This window comes from Theropithecus gelada, chromosome 18 (assembly GCF_003255815.1).
Source record: "Theropithecus gelada isolate Dixy chromosome 18, Tgel_1.0, whole genome shotgun sequence".
Taxonomy (NCBI): Eukaryota; Metazoa; Chordata; class Mammalia; order Primates; family Cercopithecidae; genus Theropithecus; species Theropithecus gelada.
The window spans coordinates 26,518,725-26,543,623 of record NC_037686.1 but is presented as its reverse complement, the minus strand read 5'-3'; the positions used below and the strand labels follow the sequence as shown (position 1 = coordinate 26,543,623).

Sequence of the window (24,899 nt, the reverse complement as noted above, 5' to 3'; positions counted from 1 at the left end):
TAGTAACATCAGGAACGAAACATGGAATAGCACTAAAGACCATGCAGACATCCAAAGAATAATTTGAAATATTAGGAGTAATTCTACACAAATAAATTTGACAACTAAGATGAAATGAACAATTCCTCAATCAACTTAAACCACAGTAACTCACACAATATGAAACAGACCATTATTGTGTCACCCCACAAATTCATATGTTGAAGTCCTAACCCCCAGGATCTCAAAACGTGACTCTACTAGAGATAGGACTTTTAAAGAAACTGATTAAGATCAAAAAGAGTTTAAATTAAAATGTAGCTGTTAGGGTGTGTTTAGGGCCTAATCCAATCTGACTGGTGTCCTTACACAAAGAGGAAATTTGAACACACGGAGAGACACCAGGGATGCTTGAGCACGGAGGAAAAGATGATGTGAAAACACAGTGAGAACTTAGTTATCTGCAAGCCAAAGAGAGAGGCCTCAGAAGAAACCAAATATGCCAACACCATGACCTTAGACTTCTAACCTCCAGAACTGTGGGGAAATAAATTTCTGTTGTTTAAGCCACGGAGTCTGTGGTATTTTATGTCAGCCCTAGCACACTCATATAGATATTAAGGAAATCAAGTCCCATAACTAAAACCAAAAACACCCTAAAGAAGAAATCTCCCAGCCCAGGTGATTTCACTGGAGAATTCTGTCAAAGGTTTTTTAAAAAAATAACACGAATCCTATGTAATCTCTTTCAGAAAATAGAAGAGCGAACACATCCCTATTCATTTTATAAAGCTAGTATTATCCTGATACTAATACCAAAAACAGTACCAAAAAAAAGAAAACTACAAGTCAATATTCCTCATTTGAATATAGACGTAAAAATCTTTAACAAAACATTGGCAAATCAATTCGGTAATTCATACAAAGAATTAATCATACATAATGAATAAATGGAGTTTATTGCAAGGATGCAAGGCTGGTCCAATAGTCAAAAATTGATCAATGTACTCCAATATATTAAGAAGCTAAAGAAGAAAAATCATATGATCACATTATGTGGTGAAGAAAAGCATTTGACAAAAATCAATACCTATTTGTGATTTTTTTTTAAAACTCAGGAAAAAATGGAAATCAAAGTGGAATTCTTCAATTTGATAAATAACATTTACATAAAACTTACAGATAACATTATACTTAATGCAGAAAGACTGAATGCTTTCCACTGAAGATTAGCAAAAGGCAAAGATGCTTGCACTCTCTATTTTTATTCTATATAGTACCAGAAGTTCTAGCCAGTGCAATAGGACAAGAAAATGAAACAAAAGGCATATAGATTAGAAATAAATAAAATTGTCTCTGTTTTCAGATGACATGATGGTGGTCTACCATCTGCTAATTAATCTGTTAATTAGCATGATTCAACATATCACATTGAACACACATATAAAAACATCACATTGTACCTCATTAACATATACAACTATGATGTGCCAAAAAAATACAGAACTGCTCGGGCACGGTGGCTCACGCCTGTAATCCCAGAACTTTGGGAGGCTGACACAGGTGGATCACCTGAGGTCAGGAGTTCGTGACCAGCCTGGCCCACATGGTGAAACCCTCTCTCTACGAAAAATACAAAAATTAGGGGGGCGTGGGGTGGGTTCCTGTAATCCCAGCTACTCAGGAGGCTGAGGCAGGAGAACTGCTTCAATCAGGGAGGCGGAGGTTGCAGTGGGCATAGATCATGCTACTGCACTCCAGCCTGGGCAACAGAACAAGACTCAGTATCAAAACAAGCAACAACAACTATATATATATACACACACACACACACACATACAAACACATAGAACTAATAAGCGAGTTCAGGAAATTCCCAGGATACTAGATAAACATAAAAATCAATTAAATTTCAATATATTTGCACTGAATACCTCAACACTGAAATTAAAAATACATTATTATTTTAAATTGCTTAAAAGTTACTCATATGTAAGTCCAGTAATATATGTACCAGACTTAATCCCAAAACCTAGAGATCACTGATAAAAGGTATCAAAGATGTTCACATAAATGGAGAAACATGCCACATGTATGGATTAAACATCAATTATCCTTAAACTGCTAAGCAGTTTTAACATAATTCCTAAAAAAATCCCATTAAGATTTTTTGTTAATATAGACAAGATAATTCTAAAATTTATATGAAAAGTCAAAGGAATCAGAATAGCTGAAACAATTTTGAAAAAAAAAAACAACAAAGTGGGAGGAATCAATCTATTATGAGTTCAATAGTTACTTATATGTAAATCTATGTAATAGGTTTCCAAAGAATAAGAAACCCCCAAATAAATCCAAACAAATATTCCTAATGCAAACCACGTATCTTACAAAGAACCATTATTGACAATATATAAAGAATTCTCAAAACATAGCATAAAAATTCCCAAACAATCCAAATAGAAAATGAAAAGACATCTCACCAAGGAAGATATTTAAATGACAAATAGGCACATTAAAAGATGTTCACCATCATCAGTCTTAAGGAAATGCAAATTGAAATCACAACGAAATATTGCTACACACCTATCAGAATGGCTAAAATACAACACAGCAACAATACCAAATGCTAGTGAAGATACAGAGAAACTAATTTCTCATATACTGTTAATGGGGATGTAAAACGGCACATTCACTCTGGAAAAGTCTGGTAGTCTCTTATAAAAGTAAACATGCAACTTCTGGGAATTTATCCCAAAGAAATGAATACTTACAATACATTAATACAAAATATTTACATGAACGTCTATAGTACTACAAAACATTTTAGTTGTAGTAGTTAAAAAAATTGGAAAAAAAAAAAAAACAGATGTCTTTCAATAGGTGAATGGTTAAACAAGCTATAGCTCATGTATGCCACAAAATACTATTGAGCAACAGAAAGGAATAAGCTATTGAGACACGCAACAACCTAGATGAATTTCCAGAAAACTATGCTGAGTGGAAAAACCAATCCCAAAAGTTCACATAATGTATAATTCCACTTATATAATATTCTTGCAATGACAAAATTATAGAAATAGAGAACATATTAATGATTGCAAGGGATTAAGGGGTTGGAGGTGGGTGGTGGTTAGAGCCAAGTTGGTGTGGCCATAGAAGAGCAATAGGAATTATCATTCTGGTGCTGGAATTTGTTCACCACTGTGTCAATGTCAACATCCTGGTTGTGATATTGTACTATCATTTTGCAAGAATTTACCATTGGGGAAACCTGGGTAAAGGGACCACGGGATCTCTGTATTACTCCTTACAACTGCATATGGACCTCGAATTACCTCCAAATAAAGTGTTTAATTAAAAGTACTGATTGAATATATTCCAATTATGCAGATTACATTTGGCAATGCAAAATAAATGTATAGTATGATTTATATGTTTGCATACTTTTTATAACAATGTGTGATAGCAGAAATTATACTTTTGTCTATTTTGGGGTAGGTGACAAGAAAAGATACACACATAGCTGTTCTGATTTCTGTACCATGTTGATACTATCAAATCTGTTCAGAAAACCCAATTTGGTAGCTGTGGGCAGGTATTGGCACTGTTCTTGGCTTTCACTTGCTGTCAAATAGGCTACCACATGCATTCACTCAAAAATAAACCATTGCTTTTATTATTCCTTGACTAAATACAACTCTTACTGGAAAAGAATGAGAGCATCACTTATTGATGAATCTACTTTTAAATTGAGGAATAAATCATTTTTAGATGGTTACATTATTATTATTATTATTTTAATTTTTTGAGATGGAGTCTCGCTCTGTTGCCCAGGCTGGAGCGTAGTGGTGCGATCTCAGCTCACTGCAAGCTCCACCTCCCAGGTTCACACCATTCTCCTGCCTCAGCCTCCTGAGTAGCTAGGACTACAAGCGCCCACCACCACTCCAGCTAATTTGTTTTCATATTTTTAGTAGAGACGGGGTTTTACTATGTTAGCCAGGATGGTCTTGATCTCCTGACCTCGTGATCTGCCTGCCTCGGCCTCCCAAAGTGCTGGGATTATAAGCATGAGCCACCGCGCCTGGTCAATTTTTGAATTTTTAGTAGAAACAGGGTTTCACAATGTTGGCCAGGCTGGTCTCGAACTCCTGACCTCAGGTGATCCACCCCCACGCCCCGGCCTCCCAAAGTGCTGGGATTACAGGCTTGAGCCACCAAGCCCAGCCTTAAAATTCTTACATTAATTAATGATCACAGAATCTTTAGCTGTTAAAGATATTTTCCTGATCATTTGAAATGCTAATATAGATACTCTTACACTTTTGATTTTAACAACCTTAATAGTTTCAAATGGTGCTTAATTTACCATTTTTGAATTAAAAATACATAATATAATGAAACATTTCTCATAATCTATTAGTCATCTGTTTTTGTCTAGCATTTATATATCTTCATGTTTTGTATATTTTTCACCTATAAAATATGGGGCAAAAATATTCATATAAAGGAAGTTCTATTTTTCCACTGCTTTTTTTTAAAAAAACAATCAAAATATCAGATTAGGTAGTGTTATGATTTTCAACAGCAATGGAAATTTAATTCAGCAGTAAGATTCTGAGCCAGGTATTATATATCAATATTTAATAGTATGAAATACAGAATCAGAATGCTTTGTTTTAAAGACCATCTCAAACTATGTGACAGTGGTCAGGGTTACTCTCCTCCTTGTGCTTCAGTTTTCCCTTCTATAAAATTGAGATAATGATATGCAAGCCTCATATGGCTTTTGTAAAGAATATATCACATAATTTATATAGAGACCACAGAATGACGCTCAGTACATAGTAAGTGTTCAATAAATTTAGTCACTCCTATGTTTGCTTGAACTCATTAATATGAATTTCCCCAGCATCTTCAGCACTCAATATCATCTCCATCACTATGGAGCCTCCTCTCTTCTTTTGGGTAGTTGAGAGAATGTCAGTGACTGTGTGATAAATCAATTAAAGTTCTATTTTGAGACATCCTGGCACTTTAACAAAAACAACAACAACAAACCTCCCAAACCACACAGAACTACTTCTTTTAGTTTGAAAGTAGTTGCCAAGGAAAAGAAAGAAAATGATTATATTACATTAAACCTAAATCACTCTTTGCAAATAGGTGAGTAACCACATAAAGCTAGCACATGCCCCGTGTGCTTTGAAAAAAGTACTGATAGTTTTGTAAACCTTCCCCCCATGTCCACGGATGGATTATGAGGTGAAACAGTATGTCTCCTGGTGAATACAGAAGTAAAGAGATAACTAGAGTGACACACATCTCTGATTCAGAACATAATTCAGAAAATTAACATGCAAGCATTTAGTAAAAGATTACTGGAATTAGTACACACCTTCTCACGTGTCATTCCCGCACAAATATGTGACTTCTCAGGCACCTTGTCCTGACCTCCATGTCTAGTCCAGAATCCTTTAATAGATATTCTCATAGAACTCCTTCTTTCATTCAGGAAACCTACCTCAACTTACAAGTAATAATTTATTGGTATAATTATTTTATTAAAGCTTGTCCCCCTGTGCAGTCAGGGCTCACAGATCTTTCTGCTCACTATTGAACCCCACTCTTGCACCTCACACCTGGAGAAAAGAGGCTCTGTAGAAGCAGAGACAGTACAGTTCTTTCAAACTAGAGGTGTGGGACTTGAAAGGAAAAGGTCATGTCAAAACTACCAAGTGAGATAAAAGTAGCAAGCTGTCTCTAAAATAAGTAACAGAAGCTAGAAAACTGGAACGCTGAGTTAAGAAAGGATATATGTATGTATCACAGGATTTGTCTTGATAACAATCAACACTATATATAAATGGACTTGGAAAAATCAATTCAATTTCAATATCAAAAACACTTGTGACTGATGGCATACAAGCACTCTGACCACAGGGCTGCACTGTAGCATCCTAAAATAAAGATGTAGCCATAATTCTGGGGTGTGTGGGTGTGTAGGGGTGTGTGTGTGTGTGTGTGTGTGTGTGTTTCGGGGAGGGGATGGTTAACCCCTGAAGAGCTGAATATTTTTTCTCATATCCACAGATCATGTTTCCATGCCGTTTAGTTGGATTCTAGTCTCTTTTTACTTATAATGTTGAGTAAGTGTGAGTTTGAAATTATATATATTGAATTTAATTAAAGTGAAAGATGAGAATTAAAGGAAATCTATGAATGTCAAAATAATTTTGAAACTCGTTATGTGAAGAAGCAATTAAAGTTTACTTGAAAAAAAATAACAGACGAAGACTTAAGAGACATCTGCCCAATAAAATGAATATTGTGAAAGCTCTATGATAAGCTCAAATGAAGAGTAATTCTCTAAATATGTGAGAGTAATTCTCCATGTAAGTTGGAGCTCACCCCATTGAGACCTTTCTTCACATCATGGTTCATTTAAAACAAGTGGAGATTTTAAAAGTATTTCAACTTAGAACTAATGAGAAAATTTGATTTCAGTCTTCACTGCTACACAATTCAGTATAAAGTACATACAATTGGCTAAATGACATGACAAACTCGAATGCCCTTAAAATACAGCTTGCTTCTAATCACTGATAGTCCGAAGAGAATTGCATAATTCTTTTAAAACTGCCCAACTCTCGCCAGAGTGAGTGGATTAAATACAACTAAACTTGCTCAAAAATCTGCAAGATGGTGGTGTTCTGAAGAAAACGATGGCCATGATCTGAACAAAGAACAGACTAATAACCTAGGAAATTTAAAATTAATTGCAAACACATAGCTTTAGCCATCTGCTTTATAATAATTTACCTTGTTGATACATCTTACCTGCTGAAAATCTCAACTTTGTTGTGAAATGCAACTTTAGTCACCGTAGGACATGCAACTTTAATTATTGTAGGACACTTGGTTAATTGTGGTGAAAGGAAACTACTCAAACATTATTTGCCATAATTTTAGTATTGAAAGTTAGAATAAGAAGAAAAAGTAGAAAAAGAGTTAATTATTCTGAACATGCAGCACATACCTATTAAGGCTCATCTTCATAGAAAGATGTGGTCAATATAGAAGACTTTAGGTATAATGAGTTGATTAGGGGCGCAGGAAAAGTCCAACTAGACTCTAACACTTAATAAATGTATGACCTTGGGTAAGTTATGTTGCCTCTCTGTGCCTGGATTTTCTCACCTGCAAAAGTTATTTATTAATATTATCTACCCCCCTGGTGGTCTAAGAATTAAGACGGTGAATCAATCTAAACCATATAGAACCGTGGAACATGTGGAACACTTTTTTCCTAAAGTTTCCACCTTTGGAATAAGCAAAAGAAAAAAAACCATTATTTTGTTAAAGAAATCAGTAACTGTACACTTCAACAGTACAAGTATCTCTTAGATTAGAAAGGAAACACAAGCACATTAAATGCCAAGTGATGACATATAACAGGAAAACATAAGCATCAACTTAAAAGACAATTTTTAGAGTAAGAACCTAAAGCATGGTAAGCTTCACTGCAAGGTACATCCAATATCTGCGCCTCCCTCTGCCCCCTCCCTGCCAAGTTCTACAGTTATCTTCCCAAAGTCATACCCTAAGCCTGCCAAAGAGCAAAGTTTTACCATCAAGTCCCAGGAGTGGTACCACTGAGTCCCAGCCCCGGGGTCGCCACCCACTTCTCTCTTTGGCTTTGGTCTTTTGACAGACACCTCTCTCCACCTCCCACTCCGGATAACAGAAGGAACCTCCCGCCTGCCCTCTGTCCAGCAGAAAACTTCGAAGTGGGCAACAGGCTATAAACGCCGAAGACACTCACCCCCGTCCCCACCCGTCCCCGCCACCCCCCGTCCCCAGGGCCCAGAGCCCACTCCCACTCTGGCATCGGCCCGGGCACCGCAGTGCATTGCAACACGAGAGGACGCCGCTGGCTGCAAAGGAACCCATCGCGGATGTCCCGGTCAATACCCCTCAGACTGTTCCCCGACGTGAGTATCATCCCTAATGGAGGTAGACACGCCACCTCCCACCAGCTCAGCACGCGAGGATGACCAAGAGGGCAGCGACCACAACAAAAACAACTCAACCCGCGACGCGAGGGAGCCAGCTGCCATCGCCACCCCCCGAGCGGCGCCGCGGCAGCAGCGGGGGCTGCGGCGCTGCGGGGGCCTTCGAGGGCGGCGGAGACTTACCTGCGCGGCCCCGCGCCCCCAGGCCGGACATCCTGCAGCAGCCGCTACCGCCGCCCCGCGGGCCCGAGGCGCCGCCCGCCGCCCGGGGAGGCGCCGCGCCGCAGTCCTGGCTGCGGCGCCCGGCACATGCTTCGCGCTAGCCGCGGCCGGCGCCGGCGCACAGGTGGGAACCCCGCGAGTGGGCGTTGAGGCGAATCCCTGCCCCCGCCGGCGCTCTCCGCCCGCTTCCACTCTTGACTTTGGTCGGTGTGCGGCGCCTGCCCTTGCTCCAGCGCCGAGCCGCCTTTGCCCGCGCCCCGGCGCCGTGGGCGGCTGCGGTCCCTGCGCATTCGGGGCTGCGCGTCATGTGCACCTCCCGCCCCGCGGCGGGCCCCGCTGCACCGGGCGGCCGTGGGCAGCGCGGCAGCCCGGCCTCGCGCCCACTCCTCGCCCGGCACACGGACCTCCTCCACCCCCGCGCCCTCCCCCACTCTGGAGCTGTCAAGGAAGAAAACGCCTTGCACACACCTTGGAATGGACGGGCGCTTCAGTCACCGACTCGCCAAACTCTTAGAAGGCGTCCATTGGTCTGCAGGGAGGTTTGAGCCTGGAGTAGGAGCCGCTTTCTTATTATTTAATAATGTTGGAAGTGCCGGGTCCGCTGCCAGAGTTGTGGGTCATGTGGGCACAGCAGAGGCTGGCTGCTGCCAGTACCAGGGTTTCCTGAGGATCCTGAAACTATGATCTCATCCTCCTCATCCGCCTCCCCCGCCCCTCTCTCCGCGGGCGCGCACGCACAGCACACACACACACACACACACACACACACACACTCTCACACTGAATGCACTATCCTCCTTCCTGGACCGAAATATTCCTCTAGGGAAATAGTGGGCACGCTCATCATTGAAAAAAAAAAAAAGAAAAAGAAAAAGAAAAAAAAGAAATCCTTCCAGATAGAGATTTTTCTCTTCCAAAGCTTGATTTATGTGCTTTGTTTATTTCCTACAGTTTTCCCTCACACGTGCAGGAGATGGGAATAGAGACTCAGAATTAAAATAAAAAATAATTATTCTCTTATGTTGACCCAGATTTTGGTCAGAACCCAAGAACTTAAACAGTACAATTTCAATTTAAAACAGAGGCAAAATATACCAGGCTTGAATATGGAATATTCTTAGATGTATGCAGTGGGTTTCTTTCCCAAGCTGCAAACATTCCCCAAACATTACCTCATTTATTTGCAGAGCATCTTTGCAGAGGAGGTGGATGAAAAGGCAAATAGTATTGTCACTTCAGAGACACAGAAGCATAAGTAAGATAACATGACCTACCCAAGTACACATAATAAGTCAATATCTCACTATAAATATTAATTGCACAGCTACTCACAGGTTGCTTTTTCACTGTAATCAATTCTCAGATACTTAGGTTACTGAAAATAATGAAAACATTGTTGATTATTTTTAAGTTACCGAGATTGAAAATTATTTTTTCTTACTATATGTATGTTTTCATATAATTTTCTCTAGTATTGTATTTCCAATTTCAGGTTTTCATATAATTTTCTTTCTTTTTGGGGGAATGTGTTGTGTGTATGCATGTGTATGCGTACATTTATATCCAGTTGCATTGTTTAAATGCTTAGATAGTAATTTCTAGCAATTTGAGCCAATGTTTCTGAAGTAGTCACCAATTTCATAATTTGTATATGTCATTGAAACCCTTTTCACCTGGTGTATATGAAGAGCTATGCTACATTTTGAAGGACATAAAGAAGTTTAATACAAGTACGTTTTAGTTTACATCTAGTTGTTGAGACAAGATACATATACTGAATGACTGCAGATAAAAATCTTTGTTATTTTGGTGTTGTGAGTTATCACAAAGAAAGCACAAGATACTCTGATTTTCTTTTTACTTAATTTCTGTTCCATGTTAAAATCATCTCATTTGCCTATGTGCCCTATATTTCAGTCTGTCATTAACCCTCCTACCTTCTAAATGGCCAAGGTAATTATGTGTAACCTTGCCCTTCTCTTACACTTTCACCATACTCACATAAACAGTAAATGGGGATTGATTTATATTGTAAAAGTTCTCAGAAAGAACACTCTTGGGTAGCTTCTTTTCAGTGTAGATAAGAAATTCCAGCAGCTAACTAGACTTCTAATAACCCAAAAAGAAAACAAATAGTATGAAAGAGAGAATGGTCAGAGAAAAGGCAGAAGAGAAAGGAGTCAAGAGGGGGGAAAAGAAGGGGGAATGAAGTTACAAGATAAGAAAGTAAAGAAGAGAAGGAAACAAAAGGAGAAGAAAAAGAGGATCAACTTTCATGTGAAAGCTAAAATTTTCCAAATTTTGGTGCATGGAAAACAAATTCAGGAAATTGTGGACTTTCTTATTGAATTTTTTCTTTCTTAGACAAACTTACAGGAATTTGATGGCAATGACACCAGGTGTCGGTTCTGCAGAGGATGTACTGAAAGATCTCAATTTTTAAAAAAGTATTGGATCCACTAAAAGAAATAACTAGACTTATTAGTATAATGTAATAATAAAAGTGACAATGGGATCAAATAGCCATGGCATATACATTTTTAAGAAGAAATTAACACTGAAATTCAGGGAGATAGATGGGAAAGCAAAGACAGTGGTATAATAAAGTAGGCAATGAAGAGATAAGCTTGCAATATTTAAAGAAAATAATATTAATAATAAAATAAAGTACTTTCAGATTTTTCCAGATCTTTTCATACATTTTTATGGAGTCTAATAATAATCAGAAGTAGACCCCTTTATGGACTTCATTTTTGAAGAGTGATAATTCTTCCTAATTTTTTATAATACATGTTGAATGGAGAAGTACTGAAAATTTTCACTCATTGTTTTGAAACTATTATATTTTCTGATAAGTCAACTCTAACTATCGCTTAGTGTATCTTCTTCCAATACTTCTCCTAAACAATAAGTCTAGATGGATTTCTGGGCATAGATTGTAACACTGATTTATAATCCAGGATTTTACACATGCCATTGGAGTTAAACTAGAAGCTTTAGTGTGTAGCAGACTCTAATGGCTTTGCATCATCCTGGGAGATTTCCGCAAAAGAGATGGAGGGCTAAATTGAACAGCAATATATCAAGAGCACTTTCCTTTTGATCAGCATACTCATAGCAGGATTTGTTTTAATTAGAGATATATTTAGGTTTGATGATTATTACATGTGTTTCAGAAGTGCGTTACAACTTCAGTGGCTCAACAATTACTAGTAACTTGTGTCAGAATTCCTTCATTTAGGGAAAAATATTTTTAATGTGGTTATGCACAAACATTTATGGTTTATATTAATTTAAACTATCATTATCAATGAAAATACATTCCTGATGTTTGTTTTGCTCTTATAATTTCTTGCTTTTTAAAATTATAATTGATATGAGAATGGCCATGGGTAAAATCAGGATGTTCACTATATTATGTTAATGGTAAAACCCTATGTGTGTACCTATGGTTTAATATGTAATGACATATAGAGTATACATGTGCTTTAGATCAAATGGGGATGTTTACTATTATCTATGAACTGATAATAGTTTGGGGGCATGAGGAATTAACAATTTTGGAGTATTAAATCCAAAAGAGTTAAAAAAGAGTTAAAAAAATAAAGACACTGCTGTTTTATCAATTAGAAACTCTTACCCCTTGGATGTAGACTGTTTCAGGGAAGAATGGGGTCTTGAAAAACAAAATAGACATAAATTTTGCTTCCCCAACCAACTGGTTAGCTTTCAAGAATGAGAAGTATGTTAGCAGTCCCACACAGGTCAAGAAAATAGATCAGCTGAGCTGTGGCTTGGGGAATTAATTAATTCATGGTTAGTTCTTTTTCCTTGTGAGCACTACCAAATTTTGAGGCTAAGGTGGGCCCTAGGCAGAATTATGAAGGAGATGAATTTTGTCTCTCTCCATTTTTTTCCCCAATGTCTCCTTCTTCCTGCAGAAGCCCTGACTGTCCTTGGGCTCCCAGGGATAGTCAGCAACCACTTGCTGTTCTCTCGCTTTTCCGCATACCCGCATTGTGGAACTCAGCAGCAGTGTAAGACAGATATCATGTTCTGACCTCCCCTGAAATGTATAAATGGTGTCCTAAGTATTCATGAAACCCGAAGGGATGTAAGTATGTGTTTGTATTAAAAAACACCAAAGGTGGCTCAAGCCTGTAATCCCAGCACTTTGGGAGGCCGAGACCGGCGGATCACGAGGTCAGGAGATCGAGACCATCCTGGCTAACACGGTGAAACCCTGTCTCTACCAAAAGAAATACAAGAAAACTAGCTGGGCGTGGTGGCGGGCGCCTGTAGTCCCAGCTACTTGGGAGGCTGAGGCAGGAGAATGGTGTAAACCCGGGAGGCGGAGCTTGCAGTGAGCCGAGATCCGGCTACTGCACTCTAGCCTGGGCGACAGAGCGAGACTCCATCTCAAAAAAAAAAAAAAAACAAAAAACACCAAAGGTGTCTGTCCATTCAGTCTCCTTCTGCATCACTTCAAGGTGTATATTTATATAAGCTTAATATGTATTTGCCTGTGAAACTCAGCATTAAGACATGGCCCTGTCAGCTGTTAGGGGGTAATTGCTAAGTCTAAGAGAGCAGAGGTGGTCTTCCCTTCATCCCACCTATGCTCTGTTTCCTTAGCTAGACTGAAGCCCCCTGCACATGGGCAGGGCCTCCGAGCTCAGCAGTCCCTGGCAGTGCTTATTATGGTGCTCTGTTGTGATGTCTCCTCTGTTGATCTTCCTGTCTGGCTGACAACCTCAGGAGAAATGTTGTTTCCATTCTCCACGGTCTTCTCGAACTGAAGGAGAGAACCTAGCTTCAGAACTGGTATAAGCGGTCAAGTATATTTTGTTTCCTAGTGTTAGAATGAACAAATCTGTTGACATTCTAAATGGCTGTAAGTCCACCTTATAATGGCAATTCATTAAATACATATTATGGTGTTCACATCTCTCAATGGCATCACACCAGCATTCCCTTTACTCCTGGGAGAATTTATTTTCTCAATGAACCGTAAACAAAATACAAATGTTTTAGATGAAACTTTAATGCACTGTCACAGTGAAGCCACAGCAGGAAAAAGTCACCTGGAGAATAGCTTTTCAGAAGGTGCTTATAATCTACTCACTTTCCTGCTAAAACTGTTTTTAACTCTACTTTAAATTGCTTTTTGGCTGAATGTGTGTGTGTGTGTGTGTGTGTGTGTGTGTGTGTTTATGCCCAAGAATACAGAATATCTTGATACATGTATCCATGGATTATATTGAATAAATCAGAGATATCAGTGGCAAATACTGGCAAATAAACGTGATCAATGTAGATGACTCACCCAAATAATTAAAGACCAGAAAACCCCTACTACTTATTGTACATTAATTATCTGAATAGCTATCTACTTATTTCAGGAAAATGTCAAATTTTTCTTTGATGATTTCTAAAGAAAACCTCATGTTTTTAAAAAATACTGAAGAAGCTGTTACAAAGTGAAAAGCTTAGTCAAAACAATTTTATTTATGAAAAATGTTTGCCTGATTTAATTTTTTCCCACTGAAATGATTCTTTACATATCAAGTAGATACAGCCCAAATCTCTTGTAGACCATCAGGAACTATGTTAACAAGCACACATTTTAATTTGAAAGATAATTCCTACAGCAAATACCATATAATTTATTTGATGCTGAGAAGCCTTATGTGTTATGAAAAACTAAATGAAAAATAAAGGAGGGAGGATGAAGCTAAACTAACCAATTTGTCATCTTTAAAACTGTGTAGTAAATATGTGGGTAGATCCATAATTAAAACTTATTGTTGGGAAATAGAATATTTTAGCCTTTAGGGGATACATTTTGAGATAGTTCAAAGTGTATTTATATGTGTAATGATTTTTCTAATAATATGCAAATTTTCTTTGTTAATCAAGATGCTTGTATTTTATATGTGCCACAAATATCACACAAGATTATCTTGATCTTTCCTCTTTTTTGCCCCTGGCCTGCATCACCAGATCAGCCTGAATATTCCACCTTGTTTCAGTGCTTTTTCATTTACATATTGCTTTAACTTCCCCCTTTTTTATGTCAATCAGGTTGTCTGAAAGAAACAGGGGTAGCAGGGATTTTACGTGTTTTATCATAACCAAAAACCAAAAGCTTTAATTTGTACCCAATTCTTAGTCTGCGGTCAGCATTGTCTTTGCTACTCAGTAGATATATCGGAAAATTTCCTGATATTGAAATTGTTACTATTTTCATTTGCACATATCTCAAAAAGCGTTTTAAGATTCTCAAGGACAGTGTCTATAATGAAAAACATTCTATTACTTTTCTCTTCCCTAGAGAATCAAGCATGTTTATATCATGTAGAAGGTGCTTGGAAAATGTTTATAAGATTAGGATGATAGGAATATTTTTAAAAATTACCTCTGGCATTACATAGCATATGGAAATAATTTTTTGAGCTTGTGAATTCCTTTGACAGATCATGTTTTTATGTTTTATATGAACAAGATGAACTGGATACCTTGTTTGGTTTGCTTTTGCCATTGGAGTACCTTTTGGTTTGTATGTTTAAAACAAATCAAAAAATTTTTGGATGGCAGAATTATGTATATGGAAAGGTTTTCATTTAAATTGTGTGATCAATACCATAGCAGTCTACTTCTTACTGTAATGACACTTCTTTAGTTTAATGAAGAAAAATAATTGTAACTTCCCTTATTTATATCTATGTCTTAAATGATTACAGTCAAAGACTGTAAGCATTTAAAAAATATTTTATATAGCCAGGCATGGTGGTGCATACCTGTAGTACTGGCTGCCTGGGAAGCTGAAGCGGGGAATCACTTGAGCCTAGGCGTTCAAAGTTACAGTGAGCTATGATTGCACCACTGCACCCAGTCTGGGTGACAGAGCAAGACCCTACGCTAAGATATATATAAAAGAAATAGTGGATAGTTTAAGATCTTTTGTTTTTTATTTCAAAGAAAATAAAAACAATTTACTTGTTTTATAGTAGAAGTGGACTGAATACTTTAAGGATTATGGTACATAAAGTATTCCATAATAAATATTCTCTCTCATTTTCTTACTATCATTCAAAGTGCATCCTTCAGCCCAGTGTTATTTATTTTCTTTGAGCTCATATCAAAGACTTACTCATGGAAACACTATCTTAAAACCTATTCATATAATGTGCTATATTATTATCTAACCATTTCATGTGTATTAGACATCAAGATTGTAAACTTCTAATCCAATATGCCAATTGTACATTTCACAGCATCTTGCAGTTATTCTAGAAATACTTGCTGATAGCTTTGTTGATTAACTGAAAATAGACTGCTATTTTGACATGACAGTGCCCCAAATAGGAAAGAGTAATTTCTTATCTTTCTGTTTATTATTAATCTCTATGAGTTTCCAAATATTTAAATATATTCCTAGTACAGCATTAAAGTTGTTTATAATAATGTCATAAAACTGATAAGTTTTGTATCTGTATTTATACATAAGTAAATAAATAAAAATTAAACCAAAATCAATTTGTTTATTTGTACATGTGTTCTTTTAAGTTCCTACCTTAACCAGACAGGATTACTGTAGTTACCATTCATGTTGAGTAATGTTAATTTTATTTCTTATATTAAGAAACTTCTAAAAATGCATCTGGACTTAATTAAATACAATTTCTCTCTGCCATTTTTTCTTTGTTCTTACAAATTTTTGATAATTTAAAATTTTAAGCTGATTTACTTTTTCAATTATTTGTCCATCATATTACAAAATGGTTTATATTCGTTCAAAAATGAACAAATATTTCAACAATCAAAAATATTTATTGAATGCCCAATATATAATAATAATTTGTTTAACAATAGGTCATATCAAAGAGTTGCTATCTACAATATCTAGTCTTCAGGAAATTCAACCTGAGTTTTCTTTTCTAAAATAAAAATCCAAATTATAGTATTTTTCACATCCTGGATAGAAAAAAAAATACACTAGGACCTGCTCCACCGCTACCTTCACCCCATCTGACATGAACACATTTCCAGTCACTTTCCTGTTAGTTGGGATGATCCTTACTGGGCAGTGATGAAGAATTTGGCTCATTCCCTTCACTTTTATTTTTACTGCCCACCTGGGGCACCTTTAACCTGTGAAACTTTCCTGATTTAAAAAAAGCAAAACCAGCAATCCTCAGTCTAACAGGAACAGGATAATCCAGTAGGTGCACTATGCATGGGCTTTTAACATTAGCAACAGGGGTACTAAAATACTTAAAAGATTCTTTTAAATGAAAACTTCTCTGGAATTAGCACACTGATCTTATGGTCACTACATTTTTTTTAAGCTTGCTTTTTTTTTTTTTTTTTTTTTTTTTTTGAGATGGAGTTTCATGCTTGTCGCCCAGGCTGGAGTGCAATGGCGCAATATCGACCCACCGCAACCTCCGCCTCCGGGATTCAAGCTAGTCTCCTGCCTGCCTCAGCCTCCTGAGTAGCTGGGATTACAGGCATGCCCCACCATGCCTGGCTAATTTTTGTCGTTTTAGTAGAGACGGAGTTTCACCACGTTGGCCAGGTTGGTCTTGAACTCCTGACCTCAGGTGATCCACCCACCTCAGCTTCCCAAAGTGCTGGGATTACAGGCGTGAGCCACCGCGCCTGGCTTTTTTTTTTTTTTTTTTTTTTTAGCTTTCCTTTACAGAGAATTCAAACATACATAACAGTACCCATTATCCAGGTGCAGCAATTACTAATGCATGGCCGAACTTTCCACACACCCGTTCATCCCTCCATCCATATTATTTTGAAGCATAGACTAGAAAGAAGATCTATCCATCCATATTATAGCATATCATTATTACAATTTTAATTTAAAATTACATTATGTGAGTAGGTAAGTCAGAATACTGTATTTTCTGTGCATAGAGGTTCTAAAAATCTTAACTTGTCTTCTACTGCAGCACACGTACATGCTTAAAGCCGATGTGATACTTAAAGTGGACATTACACAAACACAATTACATATGCTTAGAAATACAGTAAATAACTTAGATTGCTCATTCCTGGAAGCTTCTATCCATTCTCTAAAGGCTGTTTCTTTTTATCTTAGTGTTTATTTCTGAATTGTTCTCAAAGTTGATGTTTTGCTATTCTATGCTTTTATCCCTGATCCAGGTTAAATTTTTCCCCTAATACCTGGCCAGTTTTTTCTTTTTCTTTTTTCTTTTTTCGTCCCTTTATAGTGTCTCTCTCTCCCCTGTTTCTCTCCCACTCTCCCCACTTTCTGCCTCCTTTTCCCTTCCTCTCTAGCTCTTTCTGATCCTCAGTGCAATCTGACTTTTTGAGAAATGTAACCAATAACCGATCAAGATGCAGACACTGATATCACCAAGAAAATTCCCTGTGCCCTTTCCTGGTAAATCCTTGTCTACCTCCTCCACCCAGAGGTAATATCTGCTTTATATCTGCCATTATAGATTCGATTTGACTGTTCTAGAATTTTGTGTAAAACGAATTATACAGTATTGCATGTTTTTGCGTCTCTCTCAGCACAGCATCATGTCTGTGACATTCATCAGTGTCATTGCGTGTATCAATAGTTGGTTTCTTTTATTTTTCTTTACTCAGTTCTAATCCATTGTGTAAATATATCACAATTGGATCATCCATTCCCATGTGGATTGACATTTGAGTTGTTTACAAGATTTGACACTTATGAGTAAAACTGCTACAAATATTTTTGTATAAGTATTTTTGAGAGTTTCTATTTTTAACTCTTGGGTAAATAGATGATCAGTTTTATCTTTTTGGATCTATATTTTTGTGTCCGGAATTGGTGAGTTCTTGGTCTCACTGACTTCCAGAATGAAGCTACAGACCCCTGCAGTGAGTGTTAACAGTTCTTAAAAATGGTGTATCCAGACTTTGTTCTTTCAGACGTTCACATGTGTCTGGAGCTTTTTCCTTCTGGTGGGTTCGTGGTCTCGCTGTCAGGAGTGAAGCTGCAGACCTTCGTGGTAAGCGTTATAGCTCTTAAAAGCAGCACATCTGGAGTTGTTCGTTCTTCTCAGTGGGTTCCTGATCTCGTTGGCTTCAGGAGTGAAGCTGTAGACCTTCATGGTGAGTGTTACAGCCCATAAAAAGCAGTGTGGACCCAATGAGTGAGCAGCTGCAAGATTTATTGCAGAGAGAAACAACATGCCTTCCAGCGTCACACGTCAGCCGAGCAGGTTACTGGTCACTAGCTTGGGCAGCCTGCTTTTATTCCCTTATCTTGCCCCACCCACATCCTGCTGATTGGTCCATTTTACAGAGCACTGATTGGTCCACTTTACAGAGAGCTGATTGGGCCATTTTGACAGGGTGCTGATTGGTGTATTTACAAACCTTGAGCTAGACAGAGTGCTAGACAGAGAAGTTCTCCAAGTCCCCCCTACGTTAGCTAGATACAGAGTACCAATTGGTGTATTTACAAACCCTGAGCTAGACACAGAGTGCTGATTGATGGGTTTGTGATCCCTTAGCTAGACATAAAAGTTCCCCAAGTCCCCACCAGACTCAGGGGTCCAGCTGGCTTCAGCCAGTGGATTCCTCACCGGGGCCACAGGCTGAGCTGCCTGCTAGTCCTGCGCCCTGCACCCGCACTGCTCAGCTCAGCTCCTGGGCGGTTGATAGGGACTGAGAGCCGCGGAGCAGGGGGCGGTGCTCATCCGGGAGGCTTGGGCCTTACTGGAGCCCACGGCGGAGGCGGGGCTTGGGCATGGCGGGCTGCAGGTCCTGAGCCCTGCCCCACAGGGAGGCAGCTGAGGCCTGGCGAGAACTAGATCGTAGTGCCCACCGGCCGGCACCCTCTGCAGCTGCTGCCCCGGATCCTAAGCCCCTCACTGCCCTGGGCCAGGGCTCCGGACAACTTCTCAGTGTGCGGGGCCCGCCGAGCCTGCGCCGGCGCCCGCCGGAACTCACTCTGGCCTCGGTTCCCGCCCGCGCTTCTCCCTCCACACCTCCCTGCGAGCAGAGGGAGGCGGCTCCGGCCTCGGCCAGCCCAAAGAGGGGCTCCCACAGTGCCATGGCGGGCTGCAGGGCTCCTCAAGCAGGGTCAGAGTGGGTGCCGAGGCCCAGGAGGGGCCGAGAGCGAGGTCTGCTAGCACGTTGCCACCTCTCGTTTTCACCTTTCTTTGATAAATACTTGGTAAGTCTTACAGAGGTTATTAATTTCATTTACCTATTCAAAAACTCAGCTTTTGGTTTTACTTGACTGTCTTTTTTATCTTTTTTTTTTTTTTTATTGGTTTCACTCCTTATGCCTACCTTCTGCTTACTTGAGGTTTAATTTACTTTTCTTTTACTTGTTTCTTATGGTGGAAATGTAGATAATTGATTTGAGTGCTTTCATCTTTTCTAATATTAGAGTTTAATGTGATAATTTTCTCTCTAAGCACTGCTTCAGCTGCATCCCTCATATTTTGATTTGCTGTTTCTCATTTATGTTTAGTTTATTTTTTCCTGATTTTTCCAGTGGCTTTTGTTTGATCAATTTTATTTAGAAATGTGATTTAAATTTCAGTATATTGGGTGGTTGTTTTTAGACATTATTTTGCTATTGATTTCCCTTTCCGTTGTGGACAAAGAACCTACTCTGAATGATTTCAATCCTGTTTAATTTATTGAGGACTATTTTATGGGCCAGAATATGATCTATTCTAATGAATAATCTGTGTTCACTTGAAAAGAAAATATTTTCTTTTGTTATTGAATGAAGTGTATAAATTACATTTAGGGTAAGTTGGTTGGTAATATTTTTAGTCTTCTGTAATACATCCTGAGTTTTCTATTTATTTTATCAATTATTGAAAAAGGGGTGTTGAAACCTTTAACCTGTAGTGGCTATGGTAGTTATCTATTGCCCCATAGCAGATTACCACAAAATGTAGTGACATAAAGCACCTATTTATTATTTCAGAATTTCTGTGGGTCAGGATTCTGAATGTGCTTAGCTGGGTTCTCTGGCTCTGGATCTCTCACAAGTCTTCAGTCTTCTCAAGGCTTGATGGGAAGGACTCACTTCCTGGTTCACACATGTGCTGCTTGGCAGGACTCAGTTTCTCTTGGGTTGTTGGGCCGAGGCCTCAGATTTTTAAGAGCTGTTGCCCAGTTGGTTCCTTTCCACATGAGCATCTTACAACCTGGCAGTGGTTTCAAAAAAGTGAGGAATTGAAAGAAGATGTGAGAGTGCCAGGGAGATAGGGAGTTCTAGCAAGACCTTGTATCCTAATCGCAAATGTCACATCCTATCACTTTTACGATATTCCATTGATTAGAAGCAAGTCATGAGGTTCAGCACAAACACAGGGGCATGAACACTAGAAGATGGGATAATTGGGAGCCATATCAGAAGCTGCCTATTACAATAGTGGATTTGTGGCATTCTCTTTTTATTTCTATCAGTTTTTACTTAATGCATTTTGAAACTTTATTAGGTGCATAAACATGTAGGATTCTTACACTCTCTTGTAGAACAGACTCCCTTTTCACTATCAAATGACTTTAATTTTTTCTTCACTCTCTCATTTGTGTTCTCTCCTGATTTTCTCTCTCTGTCTTACTTTTCTTGAACAGTTTTGCTTTAGGTTAATCCATTTTGTTGATACTCTCGAAGAAACAACTTTTAGCATACATTTGGGTCCAGCTTTTTAATGTCTTCTGAAAATCACTGTATTTTAAATGGGATGTTAATTAACAGTTAATGTAATTCCTAATATGGTTGGATTTAGGTTTCCTATATTGTTATTTAATTTCAACTTGTCTCCTTTGTCCTCCTTTTCTGTCTTTGTTGTGAGTCATAGAATATTTTTAGAATCTTAAATATATTGGCTTTTAACATAGCTCTTTGAATTATTGTTTAATGGTTGCTATAGGAATTACAACATACATTCTTACCTTTTTACAATCTACTTAGAGTTTCTATTGTACCACTTTGTGTAAAGTATATAAATCTTTCAAACATATAGGTCAATGTATTCCCCCACCTTAACTTTGATGATAAAACTTTTGTATATATTTTTTCTATTTATGGTATAGGCCCCATGCCTTAATCCAGTTTTTGTTGTTATAACAGAATACCTGAGGCTGGGTAATTTATAAAGAAAAGTGGTTTCTTTAGCTCATGATTTTGCAGGCTAGTAAGTTCAAGGACATGGCACTGGCTTTTACTTAGCTTCTAGTGAGAGCTTTTATACTGAGTAAAAACATGGTGGAAGGTCATATAAAAGCAGACACCTATAAAGAGGGACCAGACATTAGTAGGAACCTCCCTTTATACAAATCCATTCTCAGGGGAACTAATCCATTCCTGTGAGAATTAATCCAGTCTCTCAAGAGTGAGAACACACTTGCTACCTGGAGAAAAGCGCCAAGCCATTCATGAAGAATCCACCCCATGTCCCAGACACCTCCCACTAGTCACCATCTCCCAACACTGCCATATTGGGGATCAAATTTCAACATGAGTTTTGGCATGGACAAACCACATCCAAACAATAACATCCCAGAATTTGTAATTTTTTGAAACAGTAATATGCATTTAAAAAAAATAAAGAGGGATCAATAGTGTTTTATATTTACCCAGATATGTGCTATTTCTAATGTTCTTATCTCTTTTTAAATACCTGAGTTTCTCTCTAGTATCATTTCCTTTTATCCTGATGTAATTCTATAACCTGCAATTGGTAAATATATGTTTTACCAAATTTTGGATATAGTCAACCACTATGTATTAGAATATTATTTCTGCCCCCATATTCTTACTCTTGTCCTAATAAACTTTAATTACATATATATTAAACCATTTGGCATTATTCCATAGGAACCTGAGGCCCTGTTAATTTTTTCAATCTATTCTCAGATTATTATTATTACTATTTTTTTTCCTGAGACAGGGTTTTACTCTGTTGTAGAGGCTGGAGTGCAGTGACATGGTCACAGCTCACTGCAGCCTTGACCTCCTGGGCTTAAGTGATTCTCCCACCTTAGCCTCCAGAGTAGCTGCAAATACAGGCATGCACCACTATGTCCATTTAATTTCTGTATTTTTTTTTTAGAAATGGATTTCACCATTTTTCACAGGCTGATCGACTCAAGTCATCTACCCCTCTTGGCTTCCCAAAGTGCTGGGATTACAGGTTTGAGCCACCATGCCAGGTGCAGACTGCATTCTTTATAGTTATATATCTTCAAGTTTACTGTCTCATTTTATTGTCATCTCCATTCTACTTTTGAGCCTATGCTGTGACTTTTTATTTCATATATTTTATTTTTAAATACTAGTATTTAATTTGTTATTTTTGATATTTTTTACTTCCTTGTTGAGATTTCCATTTTTTACTCAGAATATTTTCTTTTATGTCATTGAGCATTTTTTTTTTTTTTTGAGATGGAGTCTCACTCTGTCGCGAAGGCTGTAGTGCAGTGGCGCGATCTCGGCTCATTGCAACCTCGACCTCCACCTCCCAGGCTCAAGTGAGAGACTCTGCCTCCGAATGTCATTGAGCGTAATTACAATAGCTGCTTCAGAATTTTTGTCTGCTCATGCCAATGCCTTGAATGTCTTGGAGTTGGTTTCTACGTTTTTCTTCCTTGAGAATGGGTCACATTTTTTTTTGTTTTGTTTTTGCTTTTTGAGTAATTTGGGATTTTATCTGAACACTGTGTATATAATGATGGAAATAACCTATTTTAAATTCTTCCAAAGAGTGTTGATTTTTTTCATTTGATTGTATTAGCAGGTAATAAACTTGGTTGCAGTCAAGCTGCAAACAATGTGTGTTGCAGCAGCTTAAATCTCAGTATAGTTATTTCATTCTTAGTTAGCTTCTGTGGTCTGCCTCATGCATGCATGTTTTAGGGTTCTGCAGAACTTGTTAAGAAAACTTGGGGTTTCTTTTCTCTGTCTCTCCTTTCCAGGGATTATTCCTTTACTTTTCACAAGTTGTGGTGTCTTTGAACTCTATCCTTTGTTTCTTTGAGTCAGGAAATTTGCAGATTTTCTATAGGAATTGTATCCACTCTGCATGGTGCCTGCTGCAGCATTCTTTTAGCCTAAGAGCTGTAAAAAAGGTAAAATATTCTGTGTTATTCCATTTTAAAGTGTTGACCACCCCCGATATCCATTTGCTTTTGTTCACTCTATGGTGCTTTCAGATGATTGTTTTGTTATAAAGGCAGTCTTTGCTACGCACAGTCCTTGCTATGCACAGTACTGTGTCAGTGGAAACCTGTGAATTCTGTAACTGCGTCTTCTCTTTGCACATTAACTGATACTATAGAACTATATAAAGCAATGACTTGGTTCTGATACACATGACTTTTAACATAGTTTTAGGTAACACGCGGGCTGCCTATATTTTTGTCCAGAGTCTATAATTGTCTTCAGAAGGATTATTCTTGTTGGATCTTTTTTGTCCACATCAGAAGAGGAACTCTTTCTCCTGATCATTTTCTATAATGGTCTCATGCTTTTTTACTTCATAGCCCTTTTCACAATTTGTAACTATTTATAGTTATAGCTATGTCTGTGTACTTATTTATTTTCAGACTGTTTTGTTAAAATTTTGTGACAAATTGAAAGCAATCAATAGATATGCCTGGAATGAAAGGGTGAAACATTGCATGACCAAAATGATGTCTTTCATGATGATAAAACTTAGGTAGCAACATGGTTTTAATTATAGTCTCAAAAGATACTTCCAGGGACTGCAACCAGGTAAACAATATAATCACAGGGGTCCACATCAGATCTCTATGCTTGTTTAAGAGCTAAAATAGACATTTTATTTGGAAATTATAATAACAAGACCACTTCAGTCCTACTTTTAGATATTTCTGAATAATGCCTAACTGGGGAGATGGGAAAGGCTTGACATGTTACTATTCAATAATAAAGCATAGTTTTAAACACATAGATTTTTGTGTCATCAAATGATTAGGAATCAGTATTTGTATAGTTTTAACAGATCACAACACTGCCACATTTATGTGATTAGAGAGCAGATCTCAAATTTAACAGTTTAGAGACTCTTTATATAAGACAGCTACTGTAGCACTTAGCATACTCAAGAAATATTAGCTTATTTCTTTATTGCCTCATCCTTCTGGTATTCATAACAAATCAAACAAGTACCCTTTTCAAACAGCTCAGTTTGCTAGTTTTCAAGTATAGATGCAACCCTCTATGTTAATAAAGTTTAATGAAGCTTAAGTGGAAATTGTCATTTGTTTGTTACTTAAAGCAATCTGTAGAGTAGATAAGAGTGGAACATTTATTGTAAAACGAGTAAGAACATATGGATCTTCTGTGTAGCTTTCTGGATTCACTTTGCTTTTGTCCTGGTGAATGAAGGTACAAATAATAAAGGACCTCGATTAAGATTTTAAGCTAAGTTTCTCCAGGCACTAATTTCTTGGCTAGAGTGGAGGAGGTCTTCATAAATGTTCTGCATCATTCTTAAGAGAAGTGTAATTCAAGCTATTTCCTTCATGAAGGACCTCTTCAGGTTTACATATTTTCTTTTTTTTTTTTTTTTTTGAGACGGAGTCTCGCGCTGTCGCCCAGGCTGGAGTGCAGTGGCCGGATCTCAGCTCACTGCAAGCTCCGCCTCCCGGGTTCACGCCATTCTCCGG

At 38.0% G+C, this 24,899-nt stretch overlaps 1 protein-coding gene across 3 annotated transcripts in view; it reads right to left on the bottom strand.

The window, feature by feature from the left end:
* DTNA (dystrobrevin alpha) overlaps nt 1–8,962 on the bottom strand; it is a 392,643-nt gene extending 383,681 nt beyond the window's left edge. For all 3 annotated transcript variants that reach the window (XM_025365041.1, XM_025365048.1, XM_025365046.1), the window contains exon 1: nt 8,688–8,962. The gene's annotated coding sequence lies outside the window, so the exon portion shown is untranslated. The remainder of the gene's footprint in view (nt 1–8,687) is intronic.
* Nucleotides 8,963–24,899: the final 15,937 nt, after the last annotated feature.